Genomic DNA, 16,801 nt, shown 5'->3' on the forward strand with positions numbered 1-16,801 from the left:
ACTCCCCTTACCATAATAAAACACCTCATCACAACAAAAGGCATAGGGGTCGACAGTGGCGTACCTAGGGCATTTGGCACCCGGTGCTGGGTATTAAAAGACACCCCCCCCCCTAATAAAATGGGCGTGGCCACAACCTGCAGCTTGCTCCGTGGCAAAAATGGGCGTAATCATGCCCGGATGAGGGCGGAGCTAACTGTAATTTAAAGTATTAGCTAGTATAGTTGCCCCAGTATAGCTAGTAGTTTCCCCCAGTATAGCTGCCCCCAGTGAAGCTAGTATAGTTGCCCCCAGTATAGCTAGTTTAGTTGCCCCCAGTATAGCTAGTATAGTTGCCCCCAGTATAGCTGGTATAGTTGCCCCCAGTATAGCTGGTATAGTTGCCCCCAGCTAATAGTTGCCCCCAGTATAGCTGGTATAGTTGCCCCCAGTATAGCTGGTATAGTTGCCCCCAGTATAGCTGCCCCCAGTATAGCTAGTATAGCTGCCCCCAGTATAGCTAGTATAGCTGCCCCCAGGATAGTTGCCCCCAGTATAGCTAGTATAGCTGCCCCCAGTGAAGCTAGTATAGTTGCCCCCAGTATAGCTAGTTTAGTTGCCCCCAGTATAGCTAGTATAGTTGCCCCCAGTATAGCTAGTACAGTTGCCCCCAGTATAGCTGGTATAGTTGCCCCCAGTATAGTTGCCCCAGTATAGCTGGTATAGTTGCCCCCAGTATAGCTAGTAGAGCTGCCCCCAGTATAGCTGCCCCCCAGTATAGCTAGTTTAGTTGCCCCCAGTATAGCTAGTTTAGTTGCCCCCAGTATAGCTAGTTTAGTTGCCCCCAGTATAGCTAGTTTAGTTGCCCCCAGTATAGCTGGTATAGTTGCCCCCAGTATAGCTGGTATAGTTGCCCCCAGTATAACTGGTATAGTTGCCCCCAGTATAGCTGCCCCCAGTATAGCTAATATAGCTGCCCCCAGTATAGCTAGTATAGCTGCCCCCAGTATAGTTGCCCCCAGTATAGCTGCCCCCAGTGAAGCTAGTATAGTTGCCCCCAGTATAGCTAGTTTAATTGCCCCCAGTATAGCTAGTATAGTTGCCCCCAGTATAGCTAGTATAGTTTCCCCCAGTATAGCTGGTATAGTTTCCCCCAGTATAGCTGGTATAGTTGCCCCCAGTATAGCTGGTATAGTTGCCCCCAGTATAGCTGGTATAGTTGCCCCCAGTATAGCTGCCCCCAGTATAGCTAGTATAGCTGCCCCCAGTATAGCTAGTATAGCTACCCCCAGTATAGCTGCCCCCAGTATAGCTGCCCCCAGTGAAGCTAGTATAGTTGCCCCCAGTATAGCTAGTACAGTTGCCCCCAGTATAGCTGGTATAGTTGCCCCCAGTATAGCTGGTATAGTTGCCCCCAGTATAGCTAGTAGAGCTGCCCCCAGTATAGCTGCCCCCCAGTATAGCTAGTTTAGTTGCCCCCAGTATAGCTAGTATAGCTACCCCCAGTATAGCTAGTTTAGTTGCCCCCAGTATAGCTAGTTTAGTTGCCCCCAGTATAGCTAGTACAGTTGCCCCTTCAATGAAGGCGGAGATCTGTGACGACATGACGCTGCCATCGCTTGGAACGCGGAAGTGGTGAGTAATTCTCCGCATGTCTCCCCGCCCCCGCCGCCGAGCCCGCACTTGCCACCGCTGAATGGAGAGGGAGAGAGGCAGAAGGAGGGGTCCCAGGTGAGGGAGGGGGCCAGGGGGGGATATTTCTAACCTTCCCACCACTGCCCCCACTGCCCCTCCTTCTAGCGCTGCTTCCCCCTCCTGCTCTGCTGCTGTGGGGGGTCGTGGCGACACCCCCCTGGGTGTCTGTCACCCGGTGCGCCATGCCCCCCCTGCGCTCTACAATAGGAACGCCACTGGGGGTCGATTCTTAAGGCATCACCACATTCGGTAATACCGAAAACAGCTGACTTTACTGAGCACTTAGGAAAATGTCAATACATAAAGGCTGTTACCGCATGAAAAGCTTGAAATTACTGGAGCAGTGAGGTAAATTAACGATTTGTGCGGTAAATACCTCAACACATGTCCATAAATGTCAATTCATAAAGCCTACAACATGCGATAAAGCCACGAAACAATACTGTCTGCTTTTGAAGTGGTGAAAAGAGTGTGGAGTCTGTGACTCACCAGCAGAAGCAGCGAGAGCTGTGACTGACAGGAGCAGGGAGCCAATAGAAACAGCCCCTGTTCTTCTGCAACAAAGTCAAAATGAACTTCTGCACACTCATACAAATCCTCATGTAAATCCATTCACAAAAATCATGCAGTAATCACTGCTGTCCCTACAGCTAAGTTAAAAGCTGGGTTCTTCGTTACAAGAATAAAGTCTCTTGCGTAGTCACATACACCGCGTAGAGGTAGCCCAGTGTCGTATGTGTCCTAACTCTGGCCCTGTAACCTGCATAGCACAAACATGCACACATTCAACGCATCAAAACCTATCTAAGGAATAGGAGCACATATCCTTACTGTCCTCCCTGGGACAGATAGCAGCTCCCTTGCAGGATTAGTTAGATGCACTAATACCTACATATGTACCCTGCACACAAACCAGCAAGCTGTGTGTGTGCGCTTAGATCACTAACAGGGGAAGAGGGAGAACAGGGCCAGAGTTAGGACACATACGACACTGGGCTACCTTTACGCGGTGTATGGGACTACACAAGAGACTTTATTCTTGTCACGAAGAACCCAGCTTTTAACTTATCTGTAGGGACAGCATTAAATGCTGCATGATTTTTTTGAATGGGTTCGCATGAGGATTTGCACGAGTGTGCGGAAGCTCATTTTGACCTTACTGTTTTGTTTGTCACACCCCTTCCAGCAACTCCCTATTACATCTGCAAGTGTTTAAATGTCATAGCTTGAAGTGAGGAGTCTGGATTTTGTGTTGTATTTGATCCTTGTGGCTAAGATTTTATCTAGTGCTCTCCCTCTTCCCCTACTAGTGATCTTTGGACACACACAGCTTGCTGGTGTGTGCACATTGTACATATGTAGGTATCAGCAGCTCCCTTGCAGGGTTAGTTAGATGCACTACAACAGAGAATTTAATGCATGCATCAAACACCAAGTTAAACCTGACAAATCTGGCTTTGCAAATTTGGCCTATTGGCTAATCACGAGACATTGCTCATGCAAATATGGATTCGCATTAGGATTTGCATGAGTGTGCGGAAGTTCATTTTGACTTTGCTGTTTTGTTTGTCACACCCCTTCCAGCACCTCCCCGTTCTCCTGCAAGTCTGAATGATGGAATCTGATAGGACCCGCAGCCTTCTCAGGCGGTACAAGCTTTTAAACCCCCCCTCCCAGGCAGCAGCAGATTGAGATCGGAACAAAACAGGCTTCCCATGAACATCTTAGGTTGTTTGCCTGGTTAACCTCTTGGGTTCCTGTTTGAAGATGTGTATGAGCTGGTGGGGAAAATCAATTAAGCATGGCATGTGTAAAGTTTCTTGGAAGTTAATCTAAGCTGTGGCAATTAAGTAGAATGTTAAGAAAGACAGATTCAGAGCAAGCAAAGGCAGTATAACAAAACACGTACATCTAAATGGATGTCTGCGATGCCTCTTAGGGCTCAGCCATACTAGAACTGCTTTTCTGAGCACTTGTGGTTGATTGGAGCTTTGAGCGCTTTTTAAAAATCGATCCCATTCACTTTCATTAAAATCGCAGTGATTTTTACCGCGATTTTAATTAAACTGAGCGATTTTTAAAAAGCGCTAATAAATCCCAAGCGCTCAGAAAAGCGCTTATAGTGTGTGGCTAAGCCCTTACTATTATGCCTTCACTGCATGGAACAGCTTGTAACAACACAGAGACACACCACTCTCTTCTGCTGTTAGAACAGATTTTTGTAAAAGGGCCTCAGTAACTTACCAAACTTCTTCTGCACCTGTGAAAATTTTTATGAATTAGCACACAAAAGTCTAAAAAACCCGAATCCAGTATTTTCCAACCAGATTTTTTTCACACAGCCTTTTATGAATTGACCCTGTAGTCATTCAAATACAGATTAGGTTTTAATGTTTAATGTTTATAATTTAACAGTTCTGTTTTCATAATAGTCACCAAAAGCTATTCTTATTTATTTTTTATTTTGTATGAAGACAGGAGACATTGGTACAACACCTGCAGCTGGTATAGGTGTCCTGAAGGTTTTGTAAATTTTCCTAAACACTTAAATATAATATAGTTAATTGTATTCCTTGGAGAGTCTGTACAGCAGGCATGTGCAGAAAGGGAGGCAGTTGGTATCCTGGCACCCCACTCTATAATTCTCAAAAGTGCCCCTTCAGCCATGCAAAGGAAGCCCCACCCCATCAGTGGGTAGCCACGTGTACCTCCCGCAGGAAGCTCTGCACCTGCCCGGGCAGGGGCGCCTCTAGCCATTTTGTCACTCCAGGCAAGAAAAGCTGTGTAATCATAATGCAGCACTCTATCACCAGAAAATAATCGTAATGCAGCAATCTATCATCAGAAAATAATCGTAATGCAGCAATCTATCACCAGAAAATAATCGTAATGCAGCAATCTATCACCAGAAAATAATCGCAATGCAGCACTCTATCACCAGAAAATAATCGTAATGCAGCACTTTATCACCAGAAAATAATCGTAATGCAGCACCCTATCACCAGAATATAATCGTAATGCAGCACTCTATCACCAGAAAATAATCGTAATGCAGCACTCTATCACCAGAAAATAATCGTAATGCAGCACTCTATCGCCAGAAAATAATCGTAATGCAGCACTCTATCACCAGAAAATAATCGTAATGCAGCAATCTATCACCAGAAAATAATCGTAATGCTGCAAACTTTCAACAGAAAATAATCGTAATGCAGCAGACTATCGCCAGAAAATAATCGTAATGCAGCAAACTTTCAACAGAAAATAATCGTAATGGAGCACTCTTTCAACAGCAAATAATTGTAATGTGCGCAGTGTATCACTAGAAAATACACGTAATGCGCCAATGTTTCACTAGAAAATTAATCGTAATGCGCCAATGTTTCTCCAGAAAATAATCGTAATGTGGCAATTTTTCACCAGAAAATAATCGTAATGTGCGCAGCGTTTCACCAGAAATTAATTGTAATGTGGGCAGCATTTCACAGGCACCCCTGGGTACAGGAAAGGGAGAATGGGAAAGAAAACAAGTAGATAGTAGAAGAGTTGTTGGAAAATGGAGGAGATGTCAATGAGAGACAGATGTGTCAATGAGTGAGAGACAGATGTGTCCCACCACAGGTGGTCCTGTTTAATGGGGCATGTTGAAGCACTTGGGGAATACAAGAGGAGGGAGATGGTGCCTGCAGAACATTTTATACCATCAGAAGACAGCTTTACCACCTAAAACCACCAATGAGAGTGTGGGCAAAGATATTCGACAGCATCATCACCCCAATCCTACTCTATAGCAGTGAGGTATGGGGCCTGGTCACCTACCCTGACCAATCAAAATGGGACTCCAGCCCAACAGAAATCTTCCATCTAGAGTTCTGCAAGTATCTCCTCCAAGTCCATCGAAGCACTTCAAACTCAGCTTGCCGGGCAGAGCTAGGCAGGTTCCCACTATGGCTTACTATCCAGCAGAGGGCACTCTCATACTGGGTGCATATACAGAGCAGCAACCCCAGCACTTACCACCATAAAGCTTTACTGAGCCAGGGGGGCGAGGCCATACCACGCGCTCTCAAGCAAAGCATCAGCAGCCAGCCCAGCCAAGGCCACCAACACAGGCTGACAAAAGCCCAAATAAAACGGACTATAGAAAGCTGCAAGGAACGATACATAGAGGAATGGAGAAGTGACATAAAGAATTCCAAGAAACTCGCTGTCTATCAATCACTACAGAGGGAGTACACAATGGCTCCATATCTGGAGAGGCTACACCACCACAAAGACAGACAGGCCTTGAGTATGTACCGTCCGAGTGCCCACAGCCTGGAGATAGAGACAGGGCGGCACAGACAGACATGGAAGCCCCGGGAGGAGAGACTGTGCAGACAATGCGACCAGGAGGTCTTGGAGGATGAGGCCCACTTCCTGCTACACTGCAGCAAATACGCACCTGTGAGGACCGCCCACTTCCAGAGACTCTCCGCCCACATCCAGGATTTTACATCCACAGATGAAGAGAGAAAACTCTACATCCTACTGGGGAAGGAGGAAACAACCGTGCAAATAGCTGCCCGATATGTCACAGCCTGCCACCAACTGAGAGGAACATCATACCACATGGACTGTATTCCCCCAATACCCCCCTATGGACTGTATATCCCAGTCCCCCATGCTGTCCCTTACATCCTTCACACACCTATGGACTATATACCCCAACCCCCTTTATCCTTATCTTATTCCCACAATCCCCCCTCCCCATGTTAATGTTTTGTTTTGCTTTGGCAATGCTAAATGTATTTGGTCCTGCCAATAAAGCTTTTTTTGGATTAGATTGGAGTGTATGAGAACAGAGTCCAGCAGAGAAATCACACAGAGCAGCCAGACACACGAACTTTACAGGTTTATTACCTTCTTCAGCGTGTCTGTTTCTCTGCTCCTGTAATCAGAGGGGCTAGGGGGGCCGTCTCACACAACTCTCTCTGCTCAAGTGAGACGTCCTGTCAGATAACACACACACTGCGGCGCTAGTGCTTCTGACCTTGTCCCTCTGGCTGAAGCTGGCTCGCTCTCTCTTCTCTCCCGCTCTGCTGTCCACCAGGGGGGATGCAGGGGGGCACAGACTTGCCATCTCCTAAAGTAAGGGGCCAGAGAGGTCAGCAACGTCCAGCCTGACATCTATGTAACTCCAGGCATAACTGGAGGTGGGCGGGGTTAGGGGGCGCGGCTACACGCAGTAAACACTGCGTCTATGGCTGGTTAGAGGAGGAGAGGCGTGGAGCAGAGCCTTCCTCCCTGTCCATTGGCCGGCCAGCTACAGGGGGCGGAGCGGAGAGACGTGAGTGCGGTAGCACGCTGCACTCACGTATATCATCACCCGGGTGGCTGCTGGTTGCCGCTGCTGACAGGAGGACGGGGACAGAAATAAAATATACAGTAGTAGCTGCAGGCGGCCGCAGCTGCGCCTTATGATTGGACTCCGCCCCAAGCGACTGCCTATATTGCCTATGGCAACAGGCGCCCCTGTGCCCGGGACACTTTGATAGGGGGAAAGGTAGTACCTATGTGTATGCAGTACCCACCCAACCTGCCTGATTTTGTTTTTTTGGGGGGGGGGGGTCTCGAAGAGTTAAGTTTTGCCCCTGTTGATTGGTGCCCCTTTCTAAAATTTCAGCACCAGCCTCTTGAGCATCCTCTGCACTGCCTTGCTTTACAGCAATTGGCCACCAAAAAGTTGTGCATGTGTGTGCATTTTTTTTTATTGTTTTCACATATTCGTAATCTATTTGTCCTCCTTCCTATTATCCTCAGTTTAGGCCACTTGTACATCTGCTGGTTTTGGTTGCATGAATGGCATGCCTGTTGTTATCTGACATTGTATTTGCAGTGCAAGGCATTCTGTTTAGCCTTAATAGACATGGACACTTTTGCTTTGTATAGCCCTTTAATAATGTCTCAGTAAAGGTCAGAGAAATAAAGCGAACTTGCGCCAAAGTCCCCCAAAAATGTCCACGCTATTTTACACCCACTGCTGGGGTCGCTGCAGAATGTCCAATGTTCAGTCTATTTCAACATTTACTGCTGCGCTCTCCATGCATAAAATAAAGAATAAAAGATACAAACTCCACATAGGTTAATAATGTTCAGTTAGGTTTCACTCAAAACACCCAGGTGTCTGTGATAGATAGTGCCACTCTCCTATATGAGACCACGTCCCCTCTGTGTAGATGCTCACCAGATGCAGACCACCTCAGCTCTCAGGTGGATCTTAAGAGTTAATCAAAACTCCTTGCTTGTACCCGAACTGTCCTGTAATGTAAACAATCTCCACATAGGGTAATACTACTGGAGCTAGATGGCAGAATAAAATGAGACCAGTGCCCTCTGTGCTTAAAGTGGATCCGAGGTAAACTTTTACTCATTGCATAATTGTGTTCCTTTCATATACTTTATAGGGCATTCCTCAAGCTAAATACTTTTTTGTTTGGTTTTAATACTCTGATTCCCTATAACCTAAACAACCCTCGCCCACTTCTCCTTTTGTGCCTTGGCACTATAGCAAGGGCTTATGGGAGCTCAGTCTGGGCAGGAGGAGAAGGAGGTTACTAGCCATTGATTTCAGAGGCAGAGGGGAGGAGAGGGGACTGAATTTACACACAGGCAAGCTGATAGCATCTCCAGCCCTCAGCCTGTGACAATGTGACAAACAAAACATGGCTGCCCTCATTGTATCACAGGAATAAATAATCATAAACTTTTGAAGCTGTTTGCAGCTAGAAATACTGTGTAAACTATCTAAACTTTATATAGACAAGTTACTTGTTATAGTTAGTTTTTCATCTCGGATCCACTTTATTAAGTGATTTCACTCTGTGTTACCACACTCCCAACACTTCACACTATATGCTCACCAGATGTAGCCCACCTCTCTCTACAGGTGGATTATGCGCTTTCGGTAACATCAAACAGGCCAGACGACACTTTTTAAAACTTCTTGACCTCTTATGGAGCTTTTTTTTTTTTAATCCAATAGCAAATCTCAATAAAACATAAAAACCGGTGATGTGAGGGGCGTCTGACTCTCCATCATGGCATCCTTGTAGAGGACCTGGTGTCTTTCTATATACTGCCCCTCCTCCCGACAGCAGATCAGTGAGAATGTTGTGGGCTTCTGCTTCTCGTGTCTCAGATATCAGGGTGAGGTGGGGGCACCGCAATGGTCCCAAGACTTCACAGAAGGGAAACGCACCTCCTCTGCAGCCAGCACGTGGTCTGCTCTCACCACTTCCTCTCTATCACCACTTCCAGTCTCCGCCCCTCACATCACTGTTTTTTATGTTTTATTGAGATTTGCTATTGGATTAAAAAAGCCCCATAAGAGGTCAAGAACTTTGAAAAAGTATTGCCTGGCCTGTTTAGTGTTCCCAAAAGCGCATAATCCACCTGTAGATAGAGGTGGGATACATTTGGTGAGCATATAATGTGCAGTGTTGGGAGTGTGGTAACACAGAGTGAAATCACTTAAAGGAATCGTCCTGGCCAAAAAAAAAATCATCTGCCCAGGAGGAGGATATTCCTAAAAAAGGGAAAGGAAAGTTTAAACTATTACCTCAGCAAACAGATGAATTATTGCAATTCATTAAGGTGCATTGGACATGTTAACTGAGGTTCCTAAATCCTCGTCAGTAGAAGACGAATTATATAAAGAACTGTTAGAACCATTAGGTCCTTCTTTTCCCATTCATGATTCCATTATGGGGCTCATAGCTCGAGAATGGAAGGAACCGGACAAAAAATTAGCATTTCATAGGACAAACAAAAGGAGGTTTCCTATTGACTATGTCAAATCAGAAAAATTGTTAAAAATGCCCAAATTAGATCTTGCTGTATCTAAACTGTCAAGAGATTCTCCCATCCCTTTTGAAGACACAGGCAATCTTAAAGACGTGTCGGATAAAAAGATGGAAGCACTTTTGAGACACACTTGGGATTCAAATGCTGCTTCTTTTGCTCCAAATTTGGACGCTACTTGTACTGCAAGGTATTTGAATATTTGGCTGACAGGTTTGGAAACAAATCTTAAAAAAGGAACTCCACATAATGAAATTCTGGGGTTTGTTTCAGTTCTCATGCTTGCAGCCAAGTTTTTCTGTGACCCTTCTCTTGAAGCGATCAGGATTGCGGCCAAATCTGCGGCCTTAATCAACTGTGTAAGAAGATTTTTATTGCTAAAGGGATGGGATGGTGATTTGACAGCAAAAGGCAAGCAATGTGCCCTGCCTTTTGAAGGTAATCTTCTTTTTGGCTCTGGTCTAGAACAAGCTCTGACCAGGGCATCAGAGGATAAAAAGGTTTTTCCATCAAAGGAAAAGAAGACTTTTCCAAAGAAAAGTTTTCAGAACTTTAGGAAAAACATTAACCTCTTTAGCGGTAACCCTGTGCTGGACACTGGGTAAGCCGCCGGAGGGTGCCGCTCAGGCCCTGCTGGGCCGATTTACATAATTTTTTTTTGCTACACGCAGCTAGCACTTTGCTAGCTGCGTGTGCATAACGATCGCCGCCGCCACCCGCCGATTCGCCGCTATCCGCCGCGCCACCCCCCCCCCCCCCACGAGACCCCTGCGCTGCCTGGCCAATCAGTGCCAGGCAGCGCTGAGGGGTGGATCGGGACACCCGCTGACGTCAGGACGTCGATGACGTCATCGCGATCGTCGCCAAGGCGACGGGGAAGCCCACAAAGGGAATCCCGTTCAGAACGGGGTTCCCTGCAGGGTAAAAGCGCTGGCGGCGATCGGAGGGGTGGGAGGAATAGCGAAGGGATGGGGGGGAAGCATGTAGCTAGCGCTAGGCTAGCTACATGCTTTAAAAAAAATAAAAATAAAAAAAAAGTGCTGCGCTGCCCCCTGGTGGATTTATTGTACCGCCAAGGGGGTTAAGGGCAAGCAAGATCAGAATAAAGAGTGGCAGACTCAAAAGACAAATAAATCAAAAGGATTTATGTTTAACCCTTCCCAATCCAAACAAAGAACAAAGAAACAAAGCCTTCACAGCAATCCCAGCAATAACGATCCAGTCGGTGGTCGGTTGACGAATTTATTTTCTTTCTGGGAAAAGATAACATCTTAATTCGAAATATCATTGCTCTAGGACTGAAGCTGGAATTTGTCAACCGTCCTCCGACAAAATTTGTTGCAACAAAGAAGAGTCAGAGCACTCAATTGCAAGAAGCTATGGAATCAGCTGTGAAAAATCTGTTTCAAAAAGGGGTGGTGGAAGAGGTGCCCACTGTTGAACAAAAGAAAGGCTACACAATTTTTTTGGTCCCAAAGCCTAATGGGGAATTCCGACCAATCCTAAATCTAAAATACCTGAACCAACACAAAATATCGCAAATTCAAGATGGAGACATTAGCGTCCACAATTCTTCTTCAGAGGGATTGCTTTCTCGCATCGATAGACCTCACAGATGCATACTATCACATTCCGGTTCCCCGGTTCTACCGGAAATATTTGAGGGCTGCAGTGTGGGTTCAGTCCACGTTGGTACATCTGCAATTCAAAGCATTGCCGTTCGGACTGTCTGCAGCTCCTTGAATCTTCACCAAGGTGATGACGGAGGTGATATCATATCTGAGGTTAAAGGAAATAATCATTGTCCCTTATCTCGACGATCTGTTATTGAAGGCTTGGGATGTGATTTCTCTTCAGGAAAAGATTGTACTGGTTCAGAGTGTCTTGATGGACGCAGGCTGGTTGATAAATGTAAAAAAATCAGACTTGATCCTAGACCAGAGAAAGGTGTGGTGTTTTTTTTTTTTTTTTAGGAATAGTGTTGGACTCGAAGGTTCAGACTTCGTTCCATCCTCAAGACAAAGTGGAGTCTCGGATTGTGAAAGTTGAGCAATTCCTTTCCGCAAAGAAAGTGTCTATCAGACAAGTAATGTCACTACTGGGGAAAATGTCCTCCTGCATTCCTGCAGTGAAATGGGCTCAGGCAAGATTCAGGATCTTACAGCTAAGTCTCCTGTTGCAATGGGATGGTCTTCAGGACTACCTGGACAATCCATTTTGGGTATCAAGCCCAGTAGTAGATTCCCTTCAGTGGTGGTTGAAAACAGAGAATCCAGAAAAAGGGGTTCCTTGGTTAATGAGGCATCAAGTAGTCATTACTACAGATGCAAGCGGACAAGGTTGGGGGGCTCACTTCAGATCCCAACTAGTTCAGGGTCTTTGATCTCCCCTGGAAAGTTCCTTTCCCTCAAACCACAAAGAGCGTCTAGCCATTTGGTATGCCCAGAGGGAATTTGAAGTTCATCTGGTAGGACTAGACGTTCTGATCATGTCCGACAATCACACAGCGATATCTTACATAAATTACCAAGGGGGAACGAGAAGTCCACCTCTGATAGCATTAGCTCAGATCATCTTTGCCTAGTGTGACAGTTGAGTGCCACAACTCAGATGCCTGATTATTGGTGATCTGCGGATTTACCAACAATACAGACGCTATACTCGACTATGTGTGATCCGCAGAATCACCAATAATACCAGTATAGCAAGACCAAGATCAGAGTGTGTAGTGTTTGGGTACAACCGTAACTTCAATGACTTTACTGGACCTTACCAAAGGAGTTGGTAAGGAACAACCTGGATACAAACAAGTCCGATAGACAATAGGCTCCCCAGTCAGGCTGGGAAGGATACAGACAGAGAATACGGTGGTAGTTTAGCTAGTCTCTGCCAGGGGTACCGGCGAGAGACAAGAACCAATCAGATGGATAATAACAGACATACACCAGATAGCAAACTAGTCCTATCAGAGGAGCTAGCTTAACTGGCAGCAAGAAGCTACCCCAGGCCTTTCCAGTGGAGCTGGAAAGGTGGCACAAGTGACCTAAATCGCTTTGGTTAACTTTCCAGAGGAGCTGAGAAGGTACCATCAATTACTAAGCTATACCTCACCAGTGGAGCAGGTGAGGATAGTAAATACATAACAGGTGCTCATCAGTGGAGCTGATGAGCCTCAGACCATGCAGACTAGGCCCCTACAGAGAAGCAGGCTGGCACTAGCTGAACCTAATAAAGGCTAGACCTCTACAGAAGTGCTGGCGAGGTACCCAAGGTACACAAGCCGTCCGTATAATAAAGTACAAACCCCAGCAAGCTGAGGACATTGAAACTGGAATAGAATCTCCCGAGGAGCGGGTGATTCAGACAATACTGCAGGCTAGTGATAACCTGAGACACAAACAGAACTGCACTACAGAACAACTTCACCAGCGGAGCTGGTGAAGCCAGCACCTCACCAATGGTGAGGGCCCACTGGTGAGTAGAATAGTCTGACAGGCAAGGCTCGGCAACAGAGAGGCAAGTATCGGTACAGAATCATGAGACAAGAGAGTAATTAGTAATCAAGCAGAGGTTCAGTAACTAGAAGACAGACAGGCGGAAGCACAAGATCAGAAAACAGGATCAGAGTCAGAGTAGTTAGCCAAGAGTCATACACAGAAATCCATACAATACAATCTCCTAGTCTAGGTGTAGTCCTTGGCATCAACACCCGGGAACTAGACTAACAGATAACAGAAGCCATAAAGCAATATCCTAGTCTAGGTGTGAAATCCTTAGCATCACACCTGGGATCTAGTCTAACAGACAAGACAGTAATGACACAGTAATCCTAAGCTTGGGTGTGAGGTCCCTGGTCTCGACACCCTGGAACTGGTCTAAAGTATAACACAGAATGATACAGTAATCCTAAGCTTGGGTGTGAGGTCCCTGGTCTCGACACCCTGGAACTGGTCTAAAGTATAACACAGAATGATACAGTAATCCTAAGCTTGGGTGTGAGGTCCCTGGTCTCGACACCCTGGAACTGGTCTAAAGTATAACACAGAAATGACACAGTAATCCTAAGCTTGGTCTGAGCGCTGACACACAAGCGTTCACGACAACAGATAGCGCCAGACTGCAGCCCGAAGGCTTAAGAAGCAGAGGAGACCTCACCGGCATGCCCCCTGCAGCCAGCCAATCCGGGGCGCCATGAGTCTCCTCTGCCGTCAGCTGACGATCCCTCTCCCCGCATAAAGGTCCTGTCTATGCGCGCGCCCGCGCGAGACAGGGAAAAGTCAGTTCCGTCCCCGGCGTCCTAGACCCTGGAGAGACGGGCAGGGACCCAGAGGCAGCCGCGGTGGCGATGCAGTCCGCCGCGGCTGCGCTCATTACACCTAGGCAGAAAAGACAGTGAGGTCGCTAAAGGCAGTCCATCTGAAAGGAAAAGAAAATCAGTTGGCCGATTTTCTAAGTCGACTAAGTCTGAGGCAGGGGGAGTGGAGTCTGAACCCTAGAGTCTTCAGCCAAATCTGGAACAGATGGGGTTACCCATCAGTAGACCTCTTCGCAACTCACAAGAACTCGCAGCTTCCACGGTTCTTCTCGCTAGACCCGATGGGTCAACCAGATGCGTTGGAAGCGTTCTTGCAGGATTGGGGGATGGAAAACGGATTTGCATTTCCACCACTAAACCTGATAGGCTGAGTGATTCAAAAGATCATATCCGATCGGGCTCAGGTCATACTAGTGACCCCCAAAGGGCTTGGTTCTCGATGCTCCTGTCGTTATCGATTGCGAAACCGTGAAAGCTGCCTGTGAGTCAGGACCTGTTGAGTCAGGGACCAGCCAATCACCCAAATCCAGAGCAATTGGCTCTGACGGCCTAGCTATTGAAAGGCTAATCCTTCAAAGGAAAGAAGTTTCAGGGAAGGTAATTGAGACTCTGCTTCAATCCAGGAAGCAAGTCACTTCTGACATTTATCTTCATATTTGGAAATCGTTTTGTAGGTTTATAAACAAGGGTTTATTGAGAAGTTATCAATTCCCACTGTTCTGGATTTTTTGCAAAACGGGTTTGATATGGGCCTGAAGTTGAGTATGCTCAAGGTCCATATTGCCGCGTTATCAGTATTTTTTGACGTTTCCATAGCGGTGGATCTGCTAATTAAGCATTTTGTTAGAGCCATTAAGCGAAAATCGGCTGTCGAGCCAAAAACAATGGCTCCCTGGGATTTAAATTTAGTCTGAAACATGTTAACTGGTGAACTGTTTGAGCCTTTACAAGGCATTCCCCTGAAATACCTTTCCTGGAAAATGTGCTTCCTTATTGCAATTACGTCAGCTAGACGGATAGGAGAAATACAGGCGTTATGTATTTCTCCTCCGTATATGACTATTTAGGAACAGAAGGTAGTCTTTAAACTTCCTCCAGAGTTTTTGCCAAAAGTGGTATCTTCTTTTCATGTTGAGCAAGAAATTGTCTTGCTGTCTTTTTGTTCAAATCCTAAAACTCCAGGTGAGGAGAAGTTTTCCACACTGGATGTTAGGAGAGGTTTGTTAACCTATCTAGATAGGAATAAAGATTGGAGGAAGGACAGTAACCTTCTTTTACAATTTCAAGGTGCAAGGAAAGGGTTTAAAGGACAACTGTAGTGAGAAGTATATGGAGGCTGCCATATTTGTTTCAGAAACACCTGATCTGCTGCATGCTTGTTCAGGGTCCATGGCTAAAAGTATTAGAGGTAGAGAATCAGCAGGGGCTGCCAGGCAACTAGTATTACTTAAAAGGAAATAAATATGGTAGCCTCCATATCCCTCTTACAACAGTTGTCCTTTAAAGCTTCTAAACCCACTTTAAGCTATTTGTTGACTCAAACAATTTCATTAGCTTATACTAGTTCAAACTTTGTGCCTCTAGTAGGTTCGAAGGCACATTCTACGAGAGCAGTATCCTCCTCTTGGGCAGAAAAGGCATCCGCTTCAGTTTCTCAAATTTGCAAAGCCGCCACATGGTCTTCTTTTCATACTTTTATAAAGCATTATCGCCTAGATCTGTAGTCGAATCAAAACATGGCTTTCGGAAGGAAGGTTCTGTCCGCTGTGGTCCTGCCCTGAGGCGGTAGTAATCTGGAAGTCTTCTCCAGCCCCCATGATGTGGGACTAATGGAAATCCAAAGTTACACTTACCGGTAACTGAATTTCCATGTAGTACCACATGATGGGTCTACGAATACCCGCCCGGAATGGTGAGTAAAGTAGAGATTAAGTATGTACACATGCAATATGACAAGGTAATCGGAAAATACACTGCGGTCTGCATGGTGTGACGTGCTTTCAAAGCCTTACTGCATTTCCTGTCCCTTTCAGGAAGGGGAAGTAATCTCCAGCCCCCATCTTGTGGTACTACATGGAAATTCAGTTACCAGTAAGTGTAACTTTTGGACTTTCTAATTGCAGTTCTTCCGTGGAATCCAGATTTGTGCAACTCCCGGCGAACAGTTTTTGTGGAAACTGGGTTCAGCTCTGCAGTGATTTTAGGTGCAGTAGTCTTGCGAGCTTTTCTAACAATTCGATTTAGAGTCCGACGGTCTTTCTCAGACAACTTCGACTTTCGGCCACAACTTTGCTATGCTGAGGACGTTTTTTTCCTTCTCTTTCAAAGGCAGTCATTACTTTTGAGACAGTACCTCTTGAAATGCCAATCATTTGGGCAGTTTCTGTTACAGTAGCGCCTGCCATATGAGCACCAACAATTTGGCCTCTTTGAAAGTCTGAGAGATCTGCCATTTTTATAAATTATAACTAACTTTTGTTTAAATATCTGTAAAAAAATTTTTTAATTTTAATTAAACATATCAAATAACAAAAATAATAAACAAAAAAAAATGTACCATATGTCAAGTTTTGATTGCATAAAACATGTTCAAAGATTATGATGCCAAAATGTTAGGTGTTTCCACTATTTTATCCAACCCCTGTAGTTCCAGCAGTATTATTATTATGTGGAGATTGTTTACATTACAGGACAGTTCGGGTACAAGCAAGGAGCCACCTGAGGGCTGAGGTGGTCTGCATCTGGTGAGCATGTAGACAGAGGGGATGTGGTCTCACACAGGAGATTGGCACTATCCATCACAGACACCTGGGTGTTTTGAGTGAAACTTAACTGAGCATTATTACCCTATGTGGAGTTTGTATCTTTTATTCCAGATATGCATGGGTAGCGCAGCAGTAAATATTGAAATTTACTGAGACAATGACAACTATTTTCCCCATATGTAGATTCTCATTTAATACTTTTGCG

The 16,801-nt window shown here is 45.7% G+C and overlaps 1 protein-coding gene across 4 annotated transcripts in view; it reads left to right on the forward strand.

Moving 5' to 3' along the window:
• The window catches only part of TMEM94 (transmembrane protein 94), a 264,228-nt gene that overhangs the window by 120,136 nt on the left and 127,291 nt on the right, over positions 1-16,801 (forward strand). The gene's annotated exons all lie outside the window — the stretch shown is intronic.

This window comes from Hyperolius riggenbachi, chromosome 12 (genome assembly GCF_040937935.1).
Source record: "Hyperolius riggenbachi isolate aHypRig1 chromosome 12, aHypRig1.pri, whole genome shotgun sequence".
Classification (NCBI taxonomy): Eukaryota; Metazoa; Chordata; class Amphibia; order Anura; family Hyperoliidae; genus Hyperolius; species Hyperolius riggenbachi.